We start from the raw sequence: 12,916 nt of genomic DNA on the forward strand, positions 1-12,916 counted from the left end.
AGCAGACTGTTTCAAAGTGGACAAGCCACTGCATTTGATGTTCATAGTGTTTCACTGTTGCAGTCATTACTCTTGGGTTATCCTGCTGGCAGGCTACCCTCAGTCGGCCAGAATTCCAAAGTCTAGGTCCAGCGTCGGATTGCTGTCGCCTCTTCCCTGACGTCACTGCGCCAGGGGTATTAAAGATGCAGCCGACGCCATTTTCTTCAGTCTTTCTTGCCGCGCGGTGCCTGAAGCAAAAGCAGTTCGCAAGTGCCGGTCGGCCAACTCCTGAGATTTTCAAATCTGAATTTCAGAACCGAAGTCTTCATTAAAGCCAAGTACCCCGTTGGGGAAACTTTTTTTCTTGCTCCAGACCGATGTCAGAAAGTTAACAATTGTATTTCTTTTGGGAAGCAAATACCTCATAAGGATTTTCACTTTTACTGTATTCCTTGCCTAGGCCCTGATCACAACGTTGCTAGCTGTCGGTTTTGTGCTAGATTTAACCAACGCACTATCAAGCGTCTGTTTGATTTTGCATTTCATTACTTTGGCCGAAGATTTAATTATATAATCCCGTCAGACCAGCCGGCAACTGGAATTTACAAAAAAACGCAAGGACAAGGATAGGCATCCGAGGTCCAAAATCAACGATGAAGCCTCTACTAGGCCAGTCGCCGGTTCTCAGTGAGGCACTTTCGCAGCCCCTGGCGCCTGCTACCTCAGCCACAGGCCGCTACTGACTCCCACGTGGAGCCGACTGGACCTCTGGATACTCAAGGTATTGGACACTCTGAATTCATACCCTCAGATGGGTCCGGAGCCGCTGAGCAGGCATCGGCTTTTGAGGGTGTCTTCAGATCTACATAACTATATATTAAGCCATCTTCAGCTTCAAAGACTAAAGCAGCTCTAAAGACGAAGAAACAAGTACAGCATTCTCATACTCGGACTTCCATGCCTAAAAAACAGATGCTCAAAATGGCCAAAGACCCAATTACTTTGATCAGGGGCTCCCATCTCCCTCCTGATAAAAGGCCTAGGCAAGAGACAGAGTATGTTTCTTCTGATCAGGTATCTATTTCCTATGATTCCTTCTCTGAGCAGGATTACTCCATGCTTCCCTATGACGATTCTGATGCTGAAGAATCCATTCCTTCAGCCTCTCCTCCTGAGGATTATTCTTTTGGGGAAACCCTGCATACTATGAGGGAGCATTTCCATTGGGAGAGCCAAGATTATTCTGAATCTAAGAAAATGCTCAGAGATTTTCTGCTTCCTCAGCACAGACCCCTTGATGTCCTTCATGGATGCATCTGCAGTCATAACAACTGGGTTGTCCTGTCGTCAGGCAGCCCTTCAGTCGGCCGGATTCCAAAGTCTGGGTCCGGCTTCGGCTGATGTCGCACTTCACCCGACGTCATCTCTGTTGGTCTTCGGGTATAAAGGCATCAGCCGATGCCATTTTCCTCAGTCTTTCATGCCGCGTGCTCAAGCAGAAGCTGTTCGCAAGTGCCGGTCGGTCGGATCCAGAGATTACTTCTACCGAATACTACTTCGAAGACTTCTAAAGCTAAGTACCCCGTTGGTGACTCTTTCTTGCCTCAGCCGATGTCAGAAAAAGTTAATAATTGTTTAACCTGTGGGAAACAAATACCTCATAAAGATTTCCACTCTTATTGTCTGCCTTGTTTAGGCCCAGCCCACGACGTAGCAGCCTGTTCGCCTGTGCTTCTTTCAACCGACGAGCTTAGGCGCCGGTCTGAGTTTGCAGAACAGTTTTTCGGTTCTGATTTTGCGTACATTATGCCGCCGGATCCTCCGACTACCCAATCTGCCAAAAACGCAAAGATCAAGACCGACACTCGCGGTCCGCGGTTTCGCCGAAACCATGGTTAAGCAAACATGAGTGTCTCGGTTTCGGCCGAAACCGAAAACTGATCAAAGTACAGCTGAATCTATCTCTACAACTGAGGCCCCTGCTACCACTCTTGAATCGGCCTCAGAAATTTTATCCACTACGGTGGTTGCCACTGACTTATCAGACACCATTCCCTTGGATGTCTCTACCCCAGCACGTGGTGCTGCTAGGCCTCCAGCAGCCATGTCCATTAAGGCCTTCGCCAGGGCTAAAGCAGCCAAGACTACTAAAACAGTGCCTGTTAAACCCCCACAACCAGGCCCTCTTCTAGTTCTCAAATGCTTACTTTGGCAGAAGATTTAATTTCATTAATTAGAGGATCTCAATCTCACCCAGACAGGGCCTCTCAGCCCCCAGAGAAGAGACCTAGGGCAGAGCCCCTGAGCCAGTGTCCTCTGATGATTCTGCTGATGAATCAGACATAACTGACCAGCCAGAGGCTCCTTTCTCCAATTTTGAAGATTCTGATGCTGAAGAATCCATTCCAGCTGCTTCCCCACCAGAAGAATTCTCCTTTGGGGAAACCTTACATGCCATGCGAGAGCAGTTCCAATGGCAGCAACAGGATTTTTCAGACTCCAGAAAAGACTTAGGACCTTTCTGCACCTTCCACAGCACAGGCCCTTAGCTATACCTCCTGTTCTCTCTGTGGTGGATGATGCTTTCAATGATGTCTGCTCGCTCCAGATTCTTTACCCCAGCCCCTGCCAAACCAGACAGATTTTACAGGGTACCAGATACTCATCACCACCTTTACAAGGCCCCACTTGCAGACCCGAAACTATATCCCAGGGTCCCAAGGCAGTAGCAGCGACCATAGCTAAAACCCTATTCCTTCTGAAAGGGAAGCAAGGTCATTAGACAGATGGGGTAAAAGGTCTACACTTCAGCTACTCTCTCAGCTAGAGCTTTAAACTGTCAGTTTCACATGATACAATACCAAGAGTTTATGCTTGATCAGTTAACTAAAAAGCTAACCACTGATGAATCTCTTGATAAGAAATATGTATTAGAAATGGTAAATAACATACAACAGGTTAGTAACCATTCCTTAAAATGTGGCTATGATGCACTGGAGGCTTCATTTAGATCAGCCATGACTGGCACAGTGATAAGAAGGCATGCATGGCTAAAGGAGCAAGCTTTACCGGATCATGTTAAAGCTAAGTTGCTAGATGCTCCTATGGATAAGACAAGTTTGTTTGGTACACCTGCCCAGCAGGTTATGAAGAAAATGGAAGAAAAGGCAAAATCTGTTCAAACGGTTAAAGATTTCTTGCAGGTTCAACCCCCAAGGTTTAGCAGGAACTGGCCTGCCAAAAATTGGTCCTTTCCTGACTCCACAAGATCTCAAAGGGGCAGGAATAGACGCTCCAGAGGCAGAAACCAATCCAGAGGAGGTGCCTACAGAGGACGACAGTGGCAAGGTAACAACAGAGGCACAGACACAACCACTGCCACTACATCAACACAACCACAGTGACTTAACCCTAAATCCGCCTACCAGGGAACAAATAGCAGCTCCTCTAGGCGGAAAGTTAACCTTATTTTCAAAGAACTGGCACTACATAACAAAAGACAAGTGGATTTTACAAACCATAGATCAAGGTTACCGGTTCCACTTCCACACTTTACCAGTCAAAAGAGGAATGCCAAATCTACCTCCAAATCAAAAACAGAGGCTCTACAACTGATAATGGGGTTAGCAAAGATGAGAGGTGTGGGAAGAGTGCCCACAACAGACCAAAGGAAGGGGGTCTACTCCAGACTATTCCTAGTTCCAAGAAAGGAGAAAAGTTGGAGACCAATTCTCGACCTGTCCACCTTAAATACATACATCATTGTCCCAAAATTCAAAATGCTGACCCTACAGCAACTTCTTCCCATGCTGGGCAAGGAGTGTTGGCTGGTAACTCTAGATCTCAAGGAGGCATACCTGCACGTCCCCATTCGACCAATCTGCATAAGATACCTCAGATTTCTTGCAGGATCAGAGCACTATCAATTCTCAGCATTGCCCTTTGGCTTATCTACTGCGCCCAGAGTATTCACAAAATGCCTGGCATCAGTAATCGCCCATTGCAGACTACAGGGAATTCAAATTTACCCATACCTGGACGACTGCCTGCTACAAGGGGACAACAAAAGCAAGCTGACAACAGGTTTACAAAGGGTCATTTACTTGCTACAAGCACTGGGATACACAGTCAATTTACAAAAGTCAAGGCTGATACCATCCCAAACAAGGACATTCTTGGCTGAATTGGACACAGTAAAACAAATGGCATTCCTAACTACAGAAAACAAAAGAACTCCCTCTTTACTTCTTGGCACTAACAAAACTGAACAAGTTAACAGCAAGAAAAGTACTGCAGGCCTTGTGCTTCATGGCATCATACATAATCTTGGTCCCATTTGCCAGACTACATATGAGAAAACTACAGTGGTACCTAAAGAATTTATGGTCCCAACACAGACACAGCCTAGAAACAGAAATCCCACTAATTCCATGCTTAAAACAGGAGTTCCTATGGTGGGCTCAGGCATGCCAGTCAAACCCAGGCCTACCCTTTCGGAGATGTCAAGCAAGCCAGACCATCACAACAGACGCTTCAGACCTAGGATGGGGGGCCCACATGCTGGACAAATGCGTGCAAGGATTGTGGACACAGGATCAACTTCACCTGCACATCAACCTAAAAGAAATGCTGGCAGTAAAACTGGCAATCCAAAAGTTCAGACCATTTCTCAGAGGGCCAGTTGATGATAAGGACAGACAACACCACAGTCATGTGGTACATCAACAAACAGGGAGGCACTCATTCATACCCCCTATGCAGAATGACTTTGGAGCTGTGGACCCTGGCACTCAGCTACAACATCCAGTTACAGGCAATATTTGTACCGGGAAAAGAAAATACTCTAGCAGACATATTAAGCAGAACCACATCGGATGCCCACGAATGGAAGCTGCACCCGGATATCTTCAAGACCATCTCAAAGAAATGGGGAATGCCTCAGATAGATCTATTCGCATCACCTCTCAATCACCAGCTCAAAAAATTCTGCACAAGGACATTCCACCCACTAGCATGGAAAGTGGATTCGCTCTCCTTCAGCTGGAAAGGCCTAACAGCATATGCATTCCCACCTCTTCCCTTGATACACAAAGTACTACTAAAAATCAAGGAAGAACGTCCAAGGATAATCCTGATAGCTCCAAACTGGCCAAGACAACACTGGTACCCACTGCTGAGGAGCATGTCTCGAACAATATGTGGCCAATACCCCTGATGCCTTTGATGTTAACTCAGAACAACTACAGCATCATACATCCAAACCTAAAACGTTGCAACTGACTGCATGGAACATCACATAGCAGCAGCTAATCCAGAACTTTCCCAAAGAGTTAGACATTATTCTTGAAGCACGCAGACCTTCAACAAGAAGGAACTATGCTGGAAAATGGAAAAGGTTTGTCATTTGGAGTACTGAAAGAGGAAAAGATGTGTCAAACATAGATATGCCTAACATTCTGGAGTATCTGGCTGAACTTCTTCATTCAGGCCTGTCCTACTCCTCCATCAAGATACATGCATCAGCTATTTCAGCAGAATACAGCTTTGATCCACCTGTTTCTTCGCACCCTTTGCTCAGGCAGTTTCTCAGAGGAATCAAGAATGTAAAACCTCCAAGGAAACCACCATTACCAGCTTGGGACTTAAACTTTGTGCTAGAAAAGTTGACACTATCACCCTTTGAACCAGCAGCAACAGCAGACCTACAACACCTGTCATGGAAAACTGCTTTCCTACTGGCAATTACTTCAGCAAGGAGGGTTTCAGAACTACAGGCCTTAATGGCAGTGCAACCCTTCCTAATCTTCCACCAAGATAGAGTGTCCATGAGGACTAATACTACATTTATGCCTAAGGTGGTATCCAGAGTGTCTTTAAACCAGGCAATCCACCTACCTACCTTCTTTCCCAACCCACAAAACAGAGGGAAAGAATACTGCATACCTTGGATGTACATAGACAGCTACGCTACTACTTGGACAGAACAAAAGTAGCAGAAAGACTGACCAACTTTTGTAGCCTATGCAACAGGAAGGGAAGGAAAAGCTATTTCCAAACAGACAATCTCCAAATGGATAGGAAATTGCATACGATTCTGTTATTCCTTCCATGGAAAACCAATTCCACAGAACATAAGACCTCATTCTACAAGGGCAACAGCCACTACCACAGCCTTCTTACGAGGAGTGGCAACCAAAGACATTATTGAGGCGGCTACTTGGACCTCCGTGCATACATTTGCCAAGCATTATAATTTGCCTCTATATTCCAGATCCCGAGCAGGGTTTGCCACTGCTGTACTGCAAGGGATCCTAAACACACCATAATCTACTTTTATCCTCCTCCCCTAGTTGGCTATGGTATTCTACCCAGTTATGACTGCAGATGCATCCATGAAGGACATAGTACAGTTTTGTACCTACCATAAATGTAGATGTCCGAACTGGATAGCATCTGCAGTCAGGATTACCCTCCCTCCTTCCCCTCTGTGGTACTCCTAGGGTGTTTACCCTCCTAATAGCTAGCTGGTGGGGGGGAGTCTTTTATGGTGTATTTGTTTGTATATATGTACATACATGCTTATTTTTGTGTTTACCTCTATCTTTTTGGAAACATTGGCATCTATCCAAATTTTAGCCTTCAAGAGGGCTACTGGCATCTGGGGCAAGAAACACTGAGGAAAATGGCGTCGGCTGATGCCTTTATACCCGAAGACCAACAGAGATGACGTCGGGTGAAGTGCGACATCAGCCGAAGCCGGACCCAGACTTTGGAATCCGGCCGACTGAAGGGCTGCCTGACGACAGGACAACCCAGTTGTTATGACTGCAGATGCTATCCAGTTCGGACATCTACATTTATGGTAGGTACAAAACTGTACTTTATTCTGCCTGTTATAGACATTGTAGATGATGTTTTTTCAGAGTCCGGCCTGTCCCCTGACTCTCTACCCCCTGCACCTGCTAAGCCAGTCAGATACTACAGGGTCCCGGATTCTCATAAATTCCTATATAAAAACCCAGCTGCTGATCCAGAAACTATATCTCAGGGTCACAAGGGGGTTAAAGCCTCCACTGCAAAAAAACCCTGTCCCCACTGATAGGGATTCTAGGGCTCTAGACAGTTGGGGGAAAAGAGTCTACACTTCTGCTACCCTGGTTGTAAGGGCTTTAAATTTTCAGTTTCATATGCTTAAATATCAGCAATATTTAATGTCACTGCTTAAACAGAAAATGTTGACAAATACTGAATGTTCAGAAAAAAGGAATTGCAGGATTTATTGCATGCAACTGAACAAGTGGGAAAGCATACTTTGCAATGTGGTTATGATTCACTGGAGGCCTCTTGCAGGGCAGCCGTTACAGGTTGTGTTATTAAAAGGCATGCTTGTTTAAAGGAACAAAATCTGCCTGATCATGTTAAAGCAAAATTGTTAAATGCACCATTACAGCATGATACTTTGGTACTAAAGCAAAAGAGGTGTTGAAGAAAATGGAGGATAAAGCAAAATCCATGCAGGCAGTCAAGGATTTTTTTACAGGTACAGCCACCCAGGTTTAGCAGGAATTGGCCTTCTAAAAATTGGTCCTTTCCCGTGTCAGACCACAAAGAGGCAGATACAGGTGTCCCAGAGGCAGATCTCAGCCCCAAGGTTCATACAGGCATAAACAATGGGGTGCTCCTACCTCCAAAAGCGGAGAAGACAAATCGCAACCTTACAGGAAACCGTCCCAATGACTTTCCTCTACCAGTTCCAAGCAGTTTTCTTTTGACAGCCCCCTTAGTGGGGAAACTAGCAATTTTTTCATCAAATTGGCAAATGGTTACCCAAGACAAATGGGTCCTGAACATAGTGTTCCAAGGCTACAGGTTCCATTTTTACACTCTCTACCGAGGTCAAAGGGCATGCCAAACCTGCCACACAATCAATGGGCAGAGGCACAAAAGCAAATTGCAGCCCTCATGGACATGAGGGCCATTCAGCAAGTACCACAACAAGAGCAGGGACAAAGATTTTACTCCAGACTTTTCCTAGTACCCAGGAAGGACAAAACCCGGAGACCAATACTGGACCTGTCTATAATAAATACGTTTCTGGAAGTTCCAAAATTCATCTACAGCAGCTACTGCCCATGCTGGGCAAGAGGGTTGGCTCTCAACTTTGGACCTAAAAGAGGCATATCTGCATGTCCCAGTCAGACAGTCTTGCAGATGATACATAAGATTTATAGCTGGCTGAATGCATTACCAATTCTCTGCTCTGCCCTTTGGCTTATCTACTGCGCCCAGGGTCTTCACAAAATGCCTGGAACCAGTAATTGCGTTTTGCAGACAAAAAGGAATTCAAATATATCCCTACTTGGACAACTGCCTAATTCAAGCAGAGAACAAAGACACTCTTCTAAAGCATCTGGCATTTGTAAAAAGATTACTAATTGGCCTAGGGTACACAGTAAATGAAAAGAATTCAAAAGTAGTGCCCTCAAGAGATAATATTCCTGGGTGCAAGCTTAAATACAACTGCCCAGATGGCTTACCTCACTCCAGACAAGCAAAAGCAACTGACTTCTTACTTCAAGAAATTAGCAACAAAAACCCACTTATCTGCAAGGAAAATCCTGCAGGCCTTGGGTTTCATGGCATCCTGCATTCTACTAATTCCATATGCCAGACTGCATATGAGGAAACTACAATGGTATCTGAAAAGTGTTTGGACTCAGCATTTCCACAGACTGGAGACTGTAATTGCACTCATTCCCTGCCTACAACAGGAGTTTCGATGGTGGACAGAAGCCTGTCACCACAACAAGGGTCTGCCATTTAGTTTACCCACAGCCAGACAGACACCGACAACGGGTGCATCAGATTATGCCTGGGGGGGGCCCATATGGCAGGAAAATGTATTCAGGGCACACGGCCTGCAAACCAGATGCATCTTCACATAAATCAAAAAGAGATGCTTGCTGTTCAAAATGCCCTGACAGCTTTACATAAATCAAAAAGAGATGCTTGCTGTTCAAAATGCCCTGACAGCTTTCAAGGACCTGATTCATCCAGAACAGTTACTGATGGACAACACTACGGTCATGTGGTACATAAACAAGCAGGGAGGTACACATTCCTACCTCCTCTGCAGACAAGCAATGACCTTATGGGACACAGCATTGGCTTTTCAAGTTCACCTGCAAGCACAATTCCTGCCAGGAAAAACAAATACTCTGGCAGACTAAGCAGAAACCTCATGGATCCCCACAAATAGAAACTGGATCCACAAGTCTTCAGCATGATAATAAGGAAATGGGGATGCCCAGACATAGATTTATTTGCCTCCCCTCACAACTGTCAATTGCAGAGATTCTGCACAAGGATTTATCCCAAGCAAGCATTGAAAGTGGAAGCCCTATCATTCAGCTGGAAAAGTCTAGCAGCATATGCTTTTTCCCCCACTGCCTCTCCTTCCCAGAGTACTCCTAAAGGTCAGACAAGAGAAGCCAAAAATGATACTGATTGCACGAGACTGGCCATGCCAGCACTGGTACCCAATCCTAAAGAGCTTGTCTCAAGGTCCAGCATGGATATTGCCTCAGACTTCTCACTTGCTGACCCAACAAAACAATCAGATCCTGCACAGCCAACTCAGTACCTTAAATCTGGCAACATGGCGGATAATGTAGCCATTCAGAACACTCCTCTTTCAAAAGCTGCTATGGATGTTATCTTGGAGGCCAGGAGGCCCAGTACCAGAAAATCTTATGCAGAAAAATGGAAGATATTCTGTGCTTGGAACCAGGAACAAGGCATTGACACGTCTGTACCAAATATACCTCAGATTTTACGATACCTAACTGAGATGCTGAACAAAGGCCTTTCTTTCTCATCAATTAAGATTCATGCCTCTGCCATTTCAGCCCATTACTGTACGGAACCACCTATCTTTTCTCATCCTTTAAGGCAGTACCTCAGAGGGGCCAAAAACATTAGGCCTCCAAGAATAGCACCATTTCCGGCCTGGGACCTCAATTATGTTTTGGAAAAACTCACACTGCCTCCTTTCGAGCCAGCATCAACAGCAGATATAAAATTCTTATCCTGGAAAACAGCTCTGCTCCTAGCAATAACCTCTGCAAGGCGAGTCTCGGAGCTACAAGCACTCATGGCTGTGGAACTTTTCATCCAGACAGGGTTTCTCTGAGGACAAACCCTACATTTATGCCTAAGGTGGTGTCCAGTGTGGCCCTCAACCAAACCATTCACTTGCCTACCTTTTACCCAAATCCACAGAACAAAGGTGAAAAAATTCTGCATTCTTTGGATATACACAGGTAGTTACACTTCTTGGACAGAACTAAAGCTTTCAGAAAGACTGAGCAACTTTGTGTCATATGCTGCAGGTTCACAAGGAAAGGCCATCTCAAAACAGACCATTTCTAAATGGATAGGCAATTGCATCCGTTTCTGCTATTTTCAGCATGGCAAATCAGTGCCTAAGGGCATTAGGCCTCATTCCACCAGAGCAGCAGCCACTTCAGCAGCCTTCCTCAGAGGAGTACCAACCAAAGATACCTTAGAGGCTGCAACTTGGAGTTCAGTGCACACCTGTACAAAGCACTACCACTTGCCTCTCTACTCTAAGTCCAGAGCAGGCTTTGCCACTGCAGTTCTGCAGGGCCTCTTAGCCTCTCCTAGTCCTGTTTAGCCCAGCCGCCCATCCTCAGCTTTGGGATTCTACCCAAGAGTAATGACTGCAACAGTGAAACACGATGAACATAGTACAGTTGTGTACCTGCCGTAAATGTAGATGTTTGAGTGTATTCAATGTTGCAGTCCAGGTTACCCACCCGCCATCCCCCTTCTCTTTGTTGGGACTTAACTGCACTTCTCTATCCTATACAACCTTTTTGATGTATTTGCTTGTAGATGAAGGAAATGTTATTTTTGTGCATGCATTTCTTATTGGCATATTTTTCAGCTTACCAATTTGGGGCACCTGACATCTGGGGAAGAAAAACTGAAAAAAATGGCATCTGTTGCATCTTTTATACCCCTGGCACACTGACGTCAGGGAAGAGGAGACAGCAATTGACGCTGGACCTAGACTTAGGAATTCTGGCCGACTGAGGGTAGCCTGCCAGCAGGATAACCCAAGAGTAATGACTGCAACAGTGAATACACTTGAACATCTACATTTATGGTAGGTACACAACTGTACTTTTTTGCTACTTACACCATGGCAAGCCAGTGCCTAAGGGCATTAGGCCGCATTCAACCAGAGCTGCAGCCACTTCAGCCTTTCTCAGGGGAGTACCAACCAAGGACATTTTAGAGGCTGCTACTTGGAGTTCAGTGCACAACTTTACAAAGCACCATCATCTGCCACTCTACTCTAAATCCAGGACAGGCTTTGCCACTGCAGTTCTGCAGGGCCTCATAGCCACTCCTAATGCTGTTTAGCTCCAGCCTCCCATCCGTAGCTTTGGGACTCTACCCAAATGTAATGACTGCAACAGTGAAACACGAAGAACATAGTACAGTTGTGTACACTTAGCATACATGTAGATGTTAGAGTGTATTCACTGTTGCAGTCCAGGTTCCCCACCATCCCCCTTTTCTTCTGATGGAACCTATCTTTCCTTCTCTGAGTAATGCAGCCTATGTGGTGTATTTGCTTGTAGATGAAGGTAAAGTTTATATTGGTACATGTATTTAATTTGGCTACCCTTTTAGGGGGCACCTGACATCTGGGGCAAGAAAAACTAAAGTACATGGCGTCGGCTGCATCTTTTATACCCCCTAACGACCTGACGTCAGGGAAGGGGTTGCAGCAGCCGACGCAGTACCCAGGACTGTGGAATTCAGGCTGACTGAGGGCAGCCTGCCAGCAGGATTACCCAAATGTAATGACTGTAACAGTGAATGCACTCTAACATCTACATATATGCTAAGTGTACACAACTATACTTTTCCCTTGCTCAGTCTTCATTTTCTGGAGATATGGAAGTAAATACTGTGTGAAGAAATAGCCAGGGAATTGTTAAGGCTCTGCTTGTGTAGGCCCTAGGGCCAATATCCTAGTACCAGGCTATGAACCTATATGTGTACATAAGTAGCATTTCAGATCCTTATAGACCTGTTTGTCCCATAAGACTCAGTTCGCCACTTCCTTTAACCACATGGTTTCTTCACTCCCACTGGTGGGCTTTAGAACCCTTCTGAACCCATGAGGATAGTAAAATAATTCTGCCCAGAAGCTTAATGTTAGAAGATTGTACAAATTAGCCATATTTTTTTCTTTATGCTGCAATTCAGTACAAGTGGGCACATTTCTTTGTGGCTGACTTAAATAGGAGTGGATCCTTTCAGATCTTCATTTCTTGCTGAGCTGGAGTTAACAGATTTTTTGATATGCAGGTTTTAGTTATTTATCCATAAAAGTGCACTTTGCTTTTGTTTGCTTTTTGCAAAGGGTCCAATTCCGTCATTAACATCCTTAAAATACATTTAAGGAAGTGTCTTGCATAAGTTTTCTATAATCAAACTTGCCAAGGAGACTCCCTCCAGGGAAGTTTTTTTCTTTGTTTGTTATAAACTTTATTCTTCCACTGAACTAGATGCAGCAGTAGAGTTGACGTTTTTGTCCTCCAAAGCACATTTCTAGAGCTGATCATCTCCACTAGAAGATTGTGAGGATTGCATATTATTCTTTTATACCCCCCCCCCCATGTGTTTACATAATTTTGCAAAATTCTCTCACTAATGTCGGAGGTTGCCACTGAAGTAAACCTCAGTCAAACCTCACTTTGTTCTTTTCTGTGTATTCTAATAGAGGTGAATTTTTACTGCATTGAATTCTAATAGAGATCTTGTGTACACCACTAAATGTTTAAGGAATTATTGGTAATGGTCTGTCCTTGTCTACCAAGCAGTTTGGCTCCCT

The 12,916-nt window shown here is 44.9% G+C and overlaps 1 protein-coding gene across 7 annotated transcripts in view; it reads left to right on the forward strand.

Moving 5' to 3' along the window:
* The window catches only part of CAPRIN1 (cell cycle associated protein 1), a 2,078,829-nt gene that overhangs the window by 1,008,318 nt on the left and 1,057,595 nt on the right, over positions 1-12,916 (forward strand). The window lies entirely within an intron of this gene.

Source organism: Protopterus annectens, chromosome 9.part0 (assembly GCF_019279795.1).
Source record: "Protopterus annectens isolate FY-2018-M chromosome 9.part0, PAN1.0, whole genome shotgun sequence".
NCBI lineage: Eukaryota > Metazoa > Chordata > Ceratodontiformes > Protopteridae > Protopterus > Protopterus annectens.